At 43.8% G+C, this 17,029-nt stretch overlaps 1 pseudogene; it reads left to right on the plus strand.

The window, feature by feature from the left end:
- Window positions 1-5,845: 5,845 nt before the first annotated feature.
- Window positions 5,846-13,989, plus strand: LOC139415420 (general transcription factor 3C polypeptide 2-like; annotated as a pseudogene).
- Window positions 13,990-17,029: the final 3,040 nt, after the last annotated feature.

Consider the following 17,029-nt stretch of genomic DNA (forward strand, 5'->3'; position numbering starts at 1 on the left):
TGTCAGTGTTCTGCCATGGCCAGCAAAGAGCCCGGATCTCAATCCCATTGAGCACGTCCGGGACCTGTTTGATCGGAGGGTGAGGGCAAGGGCCATTCCCCCCAGAAATGTCCGGGAACTTGCAGGTGCCTTGGTGGAAGAGTGGGGTAACATCTCACAGCAAGAACTGGCAAATCTGGTGCAGTCCATGAGAGGGAGATGCACTGCAGTACTTAATGCAGCTGGTGGCCACACCAGATACTGACTGTTACTTTTGATACATCATTCCATTTCTGTTAGTCACATGTCTGTGGAACTTATTCAGTTTATGTCTCAGTTGTTGAGTCTTGTTATGTTCATACAAATATTTACACATGTTAAGTTTGCAGAAAATAAACCCAGTTGACAGTGAGAGGACGTTTATTTTTTTGCTGAGTTTATATGTAAAATGTATATGTAAAATGTATGTATATGTAGCAGAAAAGCTGTACCAAAAAAAAAAGAAATTGAAATATTTGTTCTCCGAAGAGGGGTTAAAATAATTGTGGAACGCTGTCGTCACCTTGTAGAGTCCATGCCCTGACGAATTAAAGCTGTCCTGAGGGCAAAAGCGGGTGCAACTCAATATTAGGAAGGTGATCCTAATGTTTTGTGCACTCAGTGTAGAAGTGGGTTTTATTGCTCACTGCCAGTAGGGGGTGCTCAATGTAATTACATTATTCATGTACTTTGGCAATGATTTATAATCTAGATGACTGATAGGGGTGCTGTGTTGAAGCCTCCGTGCCTCCATCTTGGCACTCTCTCACCGTTGTAAAAAATACACTGCTCAAAAAAATAAAGGGAACACTTAAACAACACAATGTAACTCCAAGTCAATCACACTTCTGTGAAATCAAACTGTCCACTTAGGAAGCAACACTGATTGACAATACATTTCACATGCTGTTGTGCAAATGGAATAGACAACAGGTGGAAATTATAGGCAATTAGCAAGACACCCCCAATAAAGGAGTGGTTCTGCATGTGGTGACAACAGACCACTTCTCAGTTCCTATGCTTCCTGGCTGATGTTTTGGTCACTTTTGAATGCTGGCGGTGCTTTCACTCTAGTGGTAGCATGAGACGGAGTCTACAACCTACACTCAGATAGTGCAGCTCATCCAGGATGGCACATCAATGCGAGCTGTGGCAAGAAGGTTTGCTGTGTCTGTCAGCGTAGTGGAGGCGCTACCAGGAGACAGGCCAGTACATCAGGAGATGTGGAGGAGGCCGTAGGAGGGCAACAACCCAGCAGCAGGACCGCTACCTCTGCCTTTGTGCAAGGAGGAGCAGGAGGAGCACTGCCAGAGCCCTGCAAAATGACCTCCAGCAGGCCACAAATGTGCATGTGTCTGCTGAAACAGTCAGAAACAGACTCCATGAGGGTGGTATGAGGGCCCGACGACCACAGGTGGGTGTTGTGCTTACAGCCCAACACCGTGCAGGACGTTTGGCATTTGCCACTGGCACCCTGTGCTCTTCACAGATGAAAGCAGGTTCACACTGAGCACATGTGACAGACATGACAGAGTCTGGAGACGCCGTGGAGAACGTTCTGCTGCCTGCAACATCCTCCAGCATGACCGGTTTGGCGGTGGGTCAGTCATGGTGTGGGGTGGCATTTCTTTGGGGGGCCGCACAGCCCTCCATGTGCTCGCCAGAGGTAGCCTGACTGCCATTAGGTACCGAGATGAGATCCTCAGACCCCTTGTGAGACCATATGCTGGTGCGGTTGGCCCTGGGTTCCTCCTAATGCAAGACAATGCTAGACCTCATGTGGCTTTAGTGTGTCAGCAGTTCCTGCAAGAGGAAGGCATTGATGCTATGGACTGGCCCACCTGTTCCCCAGACCTGAATCCAATTGAGCACATCTGGACATCATGTCTCGCTCCATCCACCAACGCCACGTTGCACCACAGACTGTCCAGGAGTTGGCGGATGCTTTAGTCCAGGTCTGGGAGGAGATCCTTCAGGAGACCATCCGCCACCTCATCAGGAGCATGCCCAGGCGTTGTAGGGAGGTCATACAAGCACGTGGAGGCCACACACACTACTGAGCCTCATTTTGACTTGTTTTAAGGACATTACATCAAAGTTGGATCAGCCTGTAGTGTGGTTTTCCACTTTAATTTTGAGTGTGACTCCAAATCCAGACCTCCATGGGTTGATAAATTTGATTTCCATTGATAATTTTTGTGTGATTTTGTTGTCAGCACATTCAACTATGTAAAGAAAAAAGTATTTAATAAGAATATTTCGTTCATTCAGATCTAGGTTTGTTATTTTAGTGTTCCCTTTATTTTTTTGAGCAGTGTATTTTCAAACTTATAGAAATTCATTTATTAATGCCACAATCATTCGATTAGATAAAAAAAACTAATTAAAATCCTTAAAGTATCATTTTTAGAGATGGCTAATGATACTTCCCCACTTCAGCAACAAAAAAAATGTAATACATGTATTTTTGTCCTTGAAACATTGAATTGAAATACTGTATAATAACATTCATTCCTATGGAGGACTGCTCCTACTGAGGAGTGCCAATATGGCCGACAAATGGCTTCAAAGCCTCTCAATGGCCAATAAATAGCATCAGCAATCCAGGGTTTATATACATACTTTGTATTTGGTCCTGGCTCTTTCTGATTGTCATTTGCAGCTGTGATGAACACCGCAATGAATGGGTCTTTGCTAAGTGGATATCTTCAGAGAAGGTTTGGCATTGCTTGTCGGACAGGAAGAAATATCAATACACATTTGATTATTACATTATACTTGATCTTCTGGGGAAAAAAATCTGAATCTAACTCAGGAAATATCAAGTAACCCAAGAATACATAAAATGTTTGGTATGTGTTTCCCCTCCCAGTGAGGCTGAGAAGTACCTGCTGCAGGAAATGGTGTCTGCAGCCTTCACCTTCTTCAGAGAGACAACTCCTCTGCACAAACTGAAGAGGTAGATCCTGTGTAGCTCAACTTGTAATAGTGTGGTGCTAGCAACACCAAGGTCTTGGTGTGTCTAACTGATGTTTACTGTTCAGGTTTGAGTGCCTTCCCGCCCACCCTGAACGCTGGGACATGCTGTTCTATATGGGTGTTCCGGTGTGGGCCATGAACTTGTGCCCCACCCCTGATGGCACCCCTGTCAGCCAGTACGCTGCCATCTACTGCTACTGAAACCTGGACTACCAGTACAGGTTGAACACCCTGATTTGGGACAACACCAGGTAGGAACCAGACAGGTAATAGGGGATCAGTGTAATATCATTATGTCTCTTTTTCGCTCCCAGTTCTCTTGATTTACTCTCTTTCTCCATCTGCTCTCTTTCTCTCTTTACTCTCTTTCTCCATCTACTATCTTCTTGGTCTTTCTCTCCCTTTTCTCTGGGCTATTCGCCCCCCCCCCCCCCCACAGAATATTTAGATGTAACATATATATGCCTGATTATGCCTGAATCAAACCTTATACTCTGGTGTTGTAGTTGCAATGTATGTGCTGCTCCAGAAGGGAGCAGTATTGTCATTCAACAGCCTGAGCTTGGTCCTGCAAAAAAGCTGGAAGTTTTTTAAAAATCAGTTTTCATGCTGCTCATTGAAGTCGCAATTGTAAAACAAATTCAAGTCAAATAAATTCATATTTGCTTCATCTTTGTGTTTCATGCAAGGGCACATCAAATTCATGTGTTGTTATTATTATTACATCATATAGAGGGGTTAGCTGAGAACATCACAAAAACGAATCGCACGCTTCAATTTGCTAGCTAGCTAATCAATAACTGTAATGATGTATTTGAGAGGCAACAAATGCTCATTGTGCAACTTTATTTATGTTGTCAATAAACAATGGAGACAAAATATAGTTTACATGTCAATAATCTAAGCCAACCCGTCTGTTTTGCCCCATAGTTGCGCATGCATCGGTTTTGTTGCTAAACAACCAACCCATGTATGCCTTAGGCTATTTACTACCGGAATATTTGTATGATCCATATTCCATATCCTCTCCCTTGGGATCACATGATCTGTAACCAAGGGAATAGTCACTGGGCTTTCCCCCCACTGCATTGTTCTGCTGGTGCATGGACTCTCCACACCACGAACAGTGTATCCTCACACATCTATCAGTGTGTGTGCGTGCATGCTCATCCTCCTATGACTTTCTATTCATCTCTGCAGAAGAGAGACCGATGGAGGGAGGTGATACAAAGAGTGGATGGTAGGATAAATAGAGGGAGGCAGAGAGAGAGAGAGAGAGAGAAGAAGAGAAAGAAAAAAAGACAATTGCTCGCCTGAGGTCATCCCTCACTGATTCTGCTCTCCAACCACATTCTGTCATCCCAAGCGGTCTGTAAGGGCTCCCATTTCCCCCATTTACTGGAGCGTTCAAATCTGTCTACAAGACAATACACTCCAGAGTGCCATCCACATGTACTCCATAGCAGTATCAAACTCTGCATTACAGCGTGTTTATCATGAGGCGCATATGTTTTATGAGACATCGATCTTCAGCCTGTGATCATTAATGCATTAAGCCCTAGGGTATCCATTCCCTCCATCGTAATGGATTCACAGGGTTTTAAAGGTGACAGTACTTGGCAGTACCAACAGTTATAATAGATAGATTAGGGATGTAATATGACGCCACCACTCTTTTCTACAGTCCACTACTCCCTTATGAGACTCATCAGCCTCGGGGCAGTGTAATAAAGACTTCGGTCATTGGGTTGATGACATGTTTATCTGGTCCATCCATCATTTACACTAGAAAATTCTTGCTGCATCCCTCACAGTTTTGGCAACTTAAAGTCAGTTTGAATGCATATTCTAATTAGACTATTCAAACAACAACAAAAAAATGAACCATTTCAGCAGGAAACAGTCAAATTACACACACTGGTACACACACATAAAGGGCGGACTCACTCCAGGAGATAAGAGCAGCACTGCAGAGAGAGTCTGATTCATGAACTTGAAGGTTCTTTTGTGCAGACTCTTTTTAGCCTTTTTCTCTCTCTATAACATCAGTCGTTATTATCGATCCACATCAAAGGTTTTAGGTCTGTAGGATCACAGCTTTCGGTGTTTGTCAGCCTTATATAGACAGCTCAGAAAGCTGCAGACATCTTTTGACCATGGGTTTAGAATGCTCCCTTCGGTATATCAGGTTGGGGTAAACTTTTATGGTGCGCTTTTTGAGCAGTTTGTGGATGCAGCATTGCGTTTTTCTTTTTTCACAGACAGACTGTTCTTTTCCTCTTTTAGTGCCCTTTCTATCCAGTTAATAGTTTTCTGCCTCATTGTACACACTTCTTTTCACAGCAGCCTCCCCCTTGCCCAGGCTCAGAGCTGGGGGATGGAGAGATTACAGTACATGCCATGGTCAGTGCCTTGGGAGGTTACATTGAGGTTTTGGACCGTGGAGGGAACATTGGGCTCTGTCTAGCCATCCTTCATGTCCTGCCAAGACCTCGTCTGGGAGAGCCTAGCTGGGTCACTAAGCTGAACTATGACCCCCTCCCCTTTAGATTCACAGCGGTCAGGGCAGCCACACCTGAGGGACGAGTGACATGTAGGGCCCCTGGTGCTGCCTGTATGGAGGGCCAGGTGTGAGGCTAAAAGAGAAATCGGGAGAGGGAATGTGGAGAATTTAGTCTACATGGAGCTAGCGAGAGAGGGGAGAAATGGGGGCTTTTAACAGACTGATAGGAAACCTACCACGGTGGCTGGATGAAATGCAAATGAGTTCATCAAAATCCCATTCTGTAATGCCATCACTGTAATTTACTAATGATGTGAGCCAGCTTTGTCTCTGTGCAGAAGTGAGATGGTTAAGGGTTCAGATGCGTGTGCACGTGAGTGTGTGCTCTCCGTCCGCACATCCATATCACAGAGTGGTCAGACACGGCCTGGGATTCTGACGGCTAGCCGATTCCATCTTAAACGACAGACTGGCTTTGGAGAGGGACTGTGATTCCTCAGCTCCATGTCTCTCTCTCCCTGTCTCAGTGCTATCTGACTGCACTGACTGCAGGGTGAATAAGAGTTGAATTAGATGGTGTGTGTGTGTGTTCGCATGCCAAATAGCCAAGTTTGTTTAATTACAGTCAGTAATAAATCTGTGTTCATGTATTGAGTTATAATCTTCCCATCAATAATCATAAAGAGTTAATAAAGACTATTTATGTGTTTCCCAATAGGTGGAGCCAGACCAGCACTGATGATCTGCCAGGTAGGCTAATATCTGTTCTCTCATCCTCACACAAAAGACTACAGCTGTATGGAAAGTTGAACTGTAATCTTCAACTCTCAGCAATTCTGAGAAAGAGAAAACACTGTCCAGCCACATGCACACAATGTTTTATTTTAATCTTATGATATGCTTGTCCTGCTGATGTGTACACATCTCACTATTATCCTTCCATGTGTGTCTGTAGGTGCATGGTGTGATCACCCTGAAGAGAGGCTCCCTCCAGGCCAACCATGATGAAAAGAATAACCAGGTCTTCTCCACGGACTGGCTGCTGGCTTCTATGATGGTACTCAACAACAACGCAGCCTTCTGTACATCTGTGGCTCATTGATTGATTGTTATTCATTTAATCAAGGATTGGTAGCGATTTGGTGGGGTTACATGTAGTCTAGAAGTACTAGTCTGATTCTGTTCAAACTAAATTTGTAAACATTGGGTTATGAGCCCCATTCTTATAGTCAGTGTGGTTGACAGACATGTCTGTGTTTTTGTGTACATTATACATTGTTCCAATCTTTCAGCTGTAGTACATGTCCTGTTGTCTTTACCCTGCAGGTACAGTGGCCCTGTGGGACCTGTCCAGTAAGTCTGTTCTGCAGCGGGTCCGTGCTCCACACCACTCCTTTGCCCTCTACCCCTACCACTGCTTCGTTGCCCACGACAACGCCACCTGCGCCCTCAGCTTCTGCCACGCATCCAGGTAAATGGCCAATCAGAACGAAGGACTCAAGGACCTGTCTCAAACCACTAGTTGAGGCTCAAAGTCACCCTAGGATCACAACCAACTGCACTGCAGTTGTAGCTATAAGCCCATATGCGGTATGACTTACATTATCAGACTGAGACCCAGGGAGGTAGGCTACATTACCGCCTGCATCAGAGCAACCAACCAACCATTGTCATTCTGAACATGTAGCCTTGTTTTTATCTCCAACAATCCAATAAGGCCGTGGACTGTAAAAAGCAGTGACCATCCGACTGTGAGCGCCATGCTGCACCTAGCAGCTGTCTGCGTCTGCTGTAGGGCAGACACACACCTTCACGCACACATCTTTAATTGAACACTTATTTACCCCTGTAGTAAAGTCTAAAAGAACTGTAGCCTCCCGGGCCATGCATCTCCTGTGTAACAGAGCAGATAAATCTAATTAGCTAGAAGAGTTAAAGGCTCTGTGATCCCCATCTCATCTCACTCCTCAGTCTGCTGCATACTGAACAACCACCAGCAGCTTAAAGCACCAGGGTTATGTGTGAGGTTCATCTTTATTAGAAAGCTGTAAAGATATCAGGAGTCACGGGTTAGAGTATAACATTGATAGGCCATAACAGCAGGTTCTTTTCCAGTCTATGGGCTGGTGTTGTCGAGGCACTTGGGGCCCTGCTCTGGGTTGTTTGGCAAGGGGCAGGCATCCATCTTGTCTGTCTGGCTGGGTGGGTGGGTTTTAATTAGGGCCGGGAAGATACCAGTTTCGCGATACTCATTAGTATCGTGGCAGGGAAACAAAACGCGAAGTGGATTTAACTTCTTGAGGGAAAACAGCCCTAATGTTGGAAATATACATCATTATGTTGTCATCCAGAGTCACATGTATTTATTTTCCACAATATTTGACAAACAGCAGGTTTTTAAATGACCAAACAGTATGATCTGCTTCGTGTTTTCATTTTTGCCATGGAAAAAAATATTGCGACAATGGTATCGTCCCTGGGCAGGCAGACTGGAGCGGTCCACTCCCACCTTTTCATCCTCCTTCATTTCCCTCCATCTTATATCCACATTTTCTACTCTCCATCAGCTCCCCTGTCCTCCCTCCTGTTCTATTACTTTTTCTTTCCTCTCCTCCCATGTCCTCTCCTTATCCCCTCATATCTTCTCCCCTCTCCTCTGCCCTCCCTCTCTAGAGACCTCGTGGTGATGGTGGGGGATGATAGGAGGGTGAAGATGTGGGACCTGAGGAGGACCTGGGAGCCCTGACAGTCCTTCAAGCACTTCTTCTCTACTGAGACGGCCTGGCCCCTGCACTGGCCTGGGGTCTCCATCTCTCAGGAGAGTACCTAGGCTACTGGCCTGGGGTCTCCATCTCTCTGGAGAGTACCTAGGCTACTGGCCTGGGGTCTCCATCTCTCTGGAGAGTACCTATGCTACTGGCCTGGGGTCTCCATCTCTCAGGAGAGTACCTAGGCTACTGGCCTGGGGTCTCCATTTCTCAGGAGAGTACCTACAGTGCCTTGCAAAACTATTCACCCGCTTGGCATTTTTCATATTTTGTTACATTACAACCTGTAATTTACATAGATTTTTATTTTGATTTCATGTAATGGACATACACAAAGTAGTCCAAATTGGTGAAGTGAAATTTAAAAAATAACTTGTTTCAAAAAATGCAACAATTTATTTTTACAGAAAACTGGTGCATGCATGTGTATTCACCCGCTTTGCTATGAAGCCCCTAAATAACATCTGGTGCAACAAATTACCTTCAGAAGTTACATAATTAGTTAAATAAAGTGCACCTGTGTGCAATCTTAGTGTCACATGATCTGTCACATGATCTCAGTATATATACACCTGTTCTGAAAGGCCCCAGAGTCTGCAACACCACTAAGCAAGGGGCACCACCAAGCAAGAGGCACCATGAAGATCAAGAAGCTCTCCAAACAGGTCAGGGACAAAGTTGTGGAGAAGTACAGATCAGGGTTGGGTATAAAGAAATATCTGAAACTTTGAACATCCCATGGAGCACCATTAAATCCATTATAAGAAAATGGAAAGAATATGGCGGCACCACAAACCTGTCAAGACAGGGCCGCCCACGGAGGTTCACCTTCCAGCAGGACAATGACCCTAAGCATACTGCTAAAGCAAAACTCGAGTGGTTTAAGGGAAACATTTGAATATCTTGGAATGGCCTAGTCAAAACCACCTTTCTTGTGTTGATTGGTCTACCTTGGTATTTCTGCAGAGCCTGTCTATATCTGATTGGCTAAACAGCTGTGACTGCAGACATGGTGGGAGTTTGATCATGATCCTACTACCCAACCTATTCAACAACCCTTGCTACCTCAAACAATTCATTGAGCGCAGATTTGTGTGTACCTTTTCCGCCCCTGCCTCACACCACACACCGATATCTTCCAAAATACACTGACTTGCACAACAATGAATACAGTATGAATGGTAATCAAAATGGGTACATGTCAGTGGAGGCTCCATAGAGGAAGGGGAGGACCATCCTCCTCAGTAAATTGAATAAAAATAAAAATTGTGAAACATTAAAGTGATCCTTTTTAGATAAAACTATACTAAAGACATTCACATGTAATCAGATAATTGATTAAAACACACTGTTTTGCAATGAAGGTCTGCAGTAGCCTCAACAGCACTCTGTAAGGTAGTGTCCGTCCTCCTCTGGGTACATTGACTTCAATACAAAACCTATGAGGCTCATGGTTCTCACCCCCTTCCATAGATGTACACAGTAATTATGACAACTTCCGGAGGACATCCTCCAAACTGTCAGAGCTCTTACAGCATGAACTGACATGTTGTCCACCCAATCAAAGGATCAGAGAATGAATCTAGTACTGAAAGCATAAGCTACAGCCAGTTAGCACTGCAGTGCATAAAATGTGGTGAGTGTTTAACTCAGAGAGAGTGAGAGACAATAGTTGAACAGTTTTGAACAAACTTTTTTTTTTTTACTTAGCTAGCGAATGCAGCTAGCTAGTTTAGCCTACTCAAACACCCGGCTCAAACAGAAAGGGATGCTATGTTACCTAAGTGGCTATGGCTATCCAACACTGGAACTCTTACAAGTTAAGCTTTTGGTTTTATTCATTTATTGCCATGGGAGCCCGCCGGTGTAACTGCTAAACTGCTTGCTTACAGATTACTCCAATTTGACTCTCTACCTGTGTAGCTACTTTGTAATCTTTCATTCGTAGGCTAGGTTGTAGCAACCTCATGATGGGTATAGGGAAAATTTGAGTATCACGTAGTAGCCTAAACCTAGCCATGTTATATTGAGCTGTGTGAATGGCAAATGAATAACGGAAGTACTACTTCCACTAACATGACATTTACATGGTGGGACAGAGTTAGAACAGAGGGAGTAAGGGAAAGGGGGATACCTAGTCAGTTGTACAACTGAATGTCTTCAACTGAAATGTGTCTTCCGCATTTAACCCAACCCCTCTGAATCAGAAAGGTCCGAGGGGGCTCTCTTAATTGACATCCACGTCTTCGGGCTCCCGGGGAACAGTGGGGTAACTGCCTTGCTCAGGGGCTAAACGACAGATTTTTACCTTGTCAGCTCGGGGATTCAATCCAGCAACGCTCTAACCACTAGACTATCTGCAGTTAATGAAAATACTTTCTATAGGGGGGGAACACTCACCGCCTGTCTTAATCTCACTCTCACAGCTGCTTTGGATCTGCTATGGTGAGTGTCTTTTAGAGAGCAACATTTAGAGAGCACTGAGATGAGATCAGTGAGTGGCTGACTGACTGAGGTAGAGTAGCAGTGAGGGAACAGTATTTTTGCCATGCTTATTGTTAACCTTTGACTCTCTCACTTTGTGATTGTCTCAGCTGTCTGTTTCTGTTACATCACAGCACAAACATATTTGGCTGCTTGTGTGTGTTAAACCATGGAGTATTACAAATGTGTTGCAAAATGTTTTTGCTTTTTCGAGATATGTGCACACAACTGCCTAAACTCTGCATTGTAGCAAATTGTATGTGTGTTTTAATGTGTGTCAGGACCCGCCTGCAGTCCCTGAGCAACCGATGCCACACACCAATACACGCACCCAGTGTGTTTGTATACGCAGCGTGGCTTGCTAGGCCGACAGATTTATTAGATTAGTCTCAGACACACCTGAGTAAACTGGAGTGCCCAGGGAGCATCTGCAAATGCTCTCCCTGCTCACAATTGTGGCGTTGGTTTCCACGACAACTCAGCAGTGCACCCAGCAGTGGCCCCTAGTGACAGCAGGCTCCCGAGTTAGGACTTTCAGTGTTGCACCCTTCATTCATTCATTTAAGAACCACCATCCATCCTTCCCCTTTTCCCTCTCCAGCCCTCCTCTCTCTAGGGCTCCTCCATCTGTTACCCTGCCTTCCGCTCCACCGACCATGTCACTGCCCCCCACACACACACACCACTCATGAGTCTCCCAATGCAGCATAGCTATGGGGCCATGGCCTTCTAAGCACAACCATTACCCACAACTCACCTGGCTAGGGCCCCCTTACCTCTGGTGTGTCACCTCACTGGGACAGTAAGGGATTAAGGTAAGGGCAGGAAGCTCTTAATAGGAATAAACTTAAAGCTCCTCGCACTCAACCCCTGAGAGGAGAACTACCCTAGCCTCAATCTGTCTCCCCTTCTCTCCAGTGTGGGAAACATGCTAGGGTAAGGTTCACTATTTCACAAAGTTCAGAGGTATAGGCCAGGGAAGATGAGGCGTATTCATGCTGAGAGAGAAGAAAATGAATCTTACTTTTAGTTTATGATACAGTAGTATATAATAGCTTTTTTTATTTTTTATTATGTTTTAGCCTGTAATCAGACTCGATTGAACTATTTTTCTTCCAGAGGACTTTTAAGAATGTCCAGAACCAAGCTCCTTTTGAAACACATGCAGGCTGCAGAGACCACATGGAGACTAAGCCTGGACCTGATGCCTTTGGCTTCACTAACCAAGGTGAATCTAATACTGCCTAATATCACAAAACCAAACGACTCTTCCATAGTAATGTTCTTCATTGCTGGAGCGGCCAGGCTGAAAGCTGTGTGAATGTGATCTATGTGACTGAAGTTACACCCCCCGCCCGGTCTGCATTAGGCTCAGCTGGGATATAGGGAGGAGAGGAGGAGATACTCTCAGATGACCAGGCAGAAATAAAGAGAGACACAAAGTAATGAGCTGTAAAATGAGGAAAATGTCACCCTGGGCCTCAGTGGAGAGATGGGGGGATGAGAGGACAATAGAGTGCTATAGTCATGATGTGTGGTGTCTGGGTCGTGACAGATAGAGTGATGGAGATGAGCGGTGCGCTCCCAAGTGACACAGGGGAGGGGAGCGGGTGTGGACACTAGTCATCAAGGCACAGTCATATCTTAAACTAGCTCATTGTACCACTGAGCCTTCTGTCTTAGTTTAAATACAATAATTGTCATGTGTGCTCCCTCTCCGGCCTCTAGGTCACCAGGCTGCCCGTTATTGCGCACACCTGTCGACATCGGTACACTTGCATCAGCGCATAATGACACTCACCTGGACTCCATCACCTCCTTGATTACCTGCCCTAGATATGCCACTCCCTTTGGTTCCTTCCCCAGGTGTCATTGCTTCTGTTTCAGTTTCCCGTCTGTACGTTGGTCGTGTTTAATTATGTTTCATTATTAAATGATTCACTACCTGAACTTGCTTCCCGACTTACAATAATGTAGGCCTAGTGCTATAACAGTGATAGCAACCCATAGCTTGGTCATGGAGCCAGTCACTCTAGCTTAGTGTTAGATCTTGACCATGTAGGGAAGCAGAGACTGTGGATTAAGCAAATATTCTGATTGTAATCGATCGGCTGGGTAAAGAGTTGCACTGGAGCTCAACACTGTCAGGATGTGTTAGCCCTCTGGCTAAACTCTGACAGTCATGCCTTCCGAGACCATGCCTTCAGAGACCATGCTTTCAGAGACCACAGCTGGCAATTTGGTTGCATTAACGGGATAGACTCAATCTCTACTGTCTCTCAAGCACTGTTCTTTATTGGTACTGTATAGAGCAGTTAGATTCACCTGCGGGACCATTTTTTTCCTTGAGCGAATGGTCGTGGGCCAGAACAACATAATTACAAATAATTTGTAGACTGCAAATTGACTGCAAGAAGCCCAAACATGTATCATATTTGACTAAAACATAATAATTAACAACTTTGCTTACATTTGTATACGATCACGTGTCTCTCTTATGTGTGGGAATACTTGGGTACAGATTTCTTAAATTAAAATCACTTGGAGCTGATTTTCTGGTGTTTTTACAGTATTTTATGTCCAACAATGATAATTAAACAAAAATTTTTTTTTTTTAACTTAGAGGGCCAAATAAAACCACCGTCAGTTGGTGAAGCCTGGTATCGAGGTTGACAGGTTTTCCCTTAATCCCTCATCTCTGTGTACATGTTTGGTATGTTTTAGCCTGTGAGGGATATTTCTAGTTGTGGATGTGTGACTGTTGAATTGAGGACATTATTTATCCTTGAAAGGACAAATATAATATGGTCATTTTTATCCAGTTGACTTAGTTGCCCATGCAGAAATAAAACCTACAGGTCTGGCGTTGCAACCATACTACTGAGCCATCTCTTAATCAACATAAATCATCATCCCAGTGTGCGTTGACTGTTCTCACCCTGTTCTTCTCTGTAGATCAGTATCAACCCCAGCCTGTGTGCCCGGAGCTGGGTGTTGTCTGCGGGCCAGGCAGACCTGGTGAGAGACCACTGCCTCAGGGCCTTGAACAGTTCCCACATTAACAAGATGGTGCAGGAGACCCAGGCCCAGTTCAGCACCATGTTCAGCCTGGAAGCCACAGACAGCCAGGGGGACGCCAGCACCGTCAGACACCACAGAGAAGCTATAGGTTCCTGGAGTTCTGCTCCTTGTAACTCCCCCTCAGTACTGAAATGTGCTCCTCTCTCCACTTCCTAAAGAATAATATTAGGGCTGCATTCTAAATTGGAATTCACACATGGAACATACATGTCAATATAAGATTTGCATGGAAATTTGAGTTACAGGAGGGGATCTCAAGGTAGGATCCAGCCCCCAAGGAATATAATTGACTGCTTTGTTTGGACAGTAAAAGCCCATTATAATTTATAATAGTATATGCCATTTAGAAGATTATTTTATCCAAAGTGACTTAGTCACGCGTGCATGCATTTTATGTATGGTTGGTCCCGGGAATTGAACCCACTACCCTGACGTTACAAGCACCATGCTCTTCCAACTGAGCTACAAAGGACCACAATTGTTTTATATTGAGCTTTTTTTGAGAAGGAAAAATAAATGCTATTTTACTAGAACTTTTATTTGTATATGAATACATTGTAAACTGAGGACTCACTTGAAGGTTCTTATAGAACCCATACACTGCGTCATTGCAACGCCATGGCACTTTAGGGTTTTTCTGGTCATTCATTCTTATCTTCTGCCTTTCTTGCCACCGTTCCTTTTCTATCTCACACTTTCAGGTGCACCGTTTCAGTTTATCAGGCATACACCATGTTTTACATTTGTCTCTGAGCCAATGAGTTAATACTTTGTCTGAGGGTTTGTCTGTCAATCTAATTTTATAAAAATAAATATTTTCTGTCCTTTCTAAATCTCTGAGCCCTTTTTCCTCGTATTCCCATTTCCCCTATAGTGTAGTACCAGGGACCTAGGTCAAGGCCTCTGGGAGTTAGTGATTGTAATGAAAGTCTGTAGTTAAGCCTGTAGTGAGTAACTAACTGTAAGGAACGCCTAATGTGTGTAATCGTGGGCTATCTGCAGTGATCCATCCCTGTCTGATTGAATGTAGCCACCATTTGACTTCTACCCCATTTGAGAGCTGTTGATGGTGGGAAAGGGTCCAGGGAGGAATGGACTTGGAGGTAATAAAGCAGCAGTATAAGACTATCAGCAGCACTGCCTTATATCAACCTGGACTCAGGGGTAGACGATTTCTACATTGGCCTCTTGACCCGATTTCCACTAGATAACCCAGCCACAAAGTCAAAACAGCTTTCCCATTTTGACAACAGATGCTGCTCCGGCGTGAGAAATCAATAGGTGAATATCACACAACACTGGAGGGTAAGTAATACTGTGAAACACTATCATTCCACTATTAATGCAGATATATTAGGGACATTTTCAGAAATTGCAATGCTTGTTTTGATATATAATCATGTGTAGCACCTTTAAGTGACCATCTGTCTTATGCAATCATACCAAACATAACATATCCTACTAATTGAGCGTCTCAAATTTACCTTTACTATGTTACGTCTAGCATATGAGACCAGCCTGCTTGTATATGCTGCTGCATATCAGTGGTGAAGCCTGATCTTTTCTCAGCAGATTGAATCGAAACTCGATGTTTTACTTTATGTCCATTATTCAGCATGGAAGACAAAAAGATGACACTGATCAACCAAATGGACATTGGTGATCGGGGTGAGAAATAGGGTTGGAAACATGTTTATTTCAACATTACGAAGAAATACTCTTATAAACAATGAAAACACTGTCATGTTGCACTGAGCCTCGCTGTTTGAAAACCACATCAGTTTTGTAGGTGCACCTTCCCGACTTTCACTTCTCGACTTCCGTCTGCAGTCAGTTGCTTCAGTCTTACCACTCAAACTAGCCCAATGATAGGCCTACTCTTAAAATGGCAGTTTCTATACTGTTGGATTACCTCATGGGGCAAACATATATTTCATTTGGGGCTAAAGCAGGAGCATTGCCTGTAAATTTCTAACACACTGTGAAGCTGAACATCCGCGATGCGGATTGAATAGAGCCCTTAGTGACGGAGCCTTTTTTTAATTCCAAAGTTCCATCTGAAACTAGTGATAGTAGTTGAGAAGACAATGGTAACTTCCAGGTTGAGAATTAAGTATCACCCAAAACATCTTAGTTGAAAAACTGCTGCCGGTGCTTTACACTAGCTAAGGTGTAATGATAGTATGAAAGCATTCACATCAGTGGAGGCTCCTCAGAGGAGGAATAGGAGGACCATCCTCATTGAATTTAATAAAAACCTAAATAGTGAAACATTAAAGTTATCCTTTTTAGGAAAAACTATACTAAATATATTCGCATCACCAAATAATTGATTAAAATATTGTTTTGCAAGGAAGATCTACAGTAGCCACAGAAGCACTCTGTCAGGTAGCACCATGGTGTAGCTAGCTTCTGTCCTCCTCTGGGTACATTGACTTCAATACAAAATCTAAGAGGCTCATGGTTCTCACCCCCTTCCATAGATGTACACAGTAATTATAACAACTTCCAGACGTCCTCCAACCTATCATAGCTCTTTCAGCATGAACTGACATATTGTTCACCCAATCAAGGATCAGAGAATGAATCTAGTACTGAAAGCATAGGCTACAGCTAGCTAGTACTGCAGAGCATAAAATGTGGTGAGTTGTTGACTCAAAGAGAGAGAAATAGTTGAACAGTTTTGAACAAATGCATTCCTTCTGAATTTAAGGAGAAGCATGAGGGAAAGAGCTAGCTATATTTGGTTGTATTATTGTTTACTTTCACTTCGCTAGCAAATATCACATCTCCAAGATGGCATAGCAGTCAGACGTCTTTTGTCCTCGTCTTGTCGTGTCCCATATATATATATATATATATATATATATATATATATATATATATATACAGTGCCTTGCGAAAGTATTCGGCCCCCTTGAACTCTGCGACCTTTTGCCACATTTCAGGCTTCAAACATAAAGATATAAAACTGTATTTTTTTGTGAAGAATCAACAACAAGTGGGACACAATCATGAAGTGGAACAACATTTATTAGATATTTCAAACTTTTTTAACAAATCAAAAACTGAAAAATTGGGCGTGCAAAATTATTCAGCCCCTTTACTTTCAGTGCAGCAAACTCTCTCCAGAAGTTCAGTGAGGATCTCTGAATGATCCAATGTTGACCTAAATGACTAATGATGATAAATACAA

The sequence above is a fragment of the Oncorhynchus clarkii genome, chromosome 8 (assembly GCF_045791955.1).
Source record: "Oncorhynchus clarkii lewisi isolate Uvic-CL-2024 chromosome 8, UVic_Ocla_1.0, whole genome shotgun sequence".
Lineage (NCBI taxonomy): Eukaryota > Metazoa > Chordata > Actinopteri > Salmoniformes > Salmonidae > Oncorhynchus > Oncorhynchus clarkii.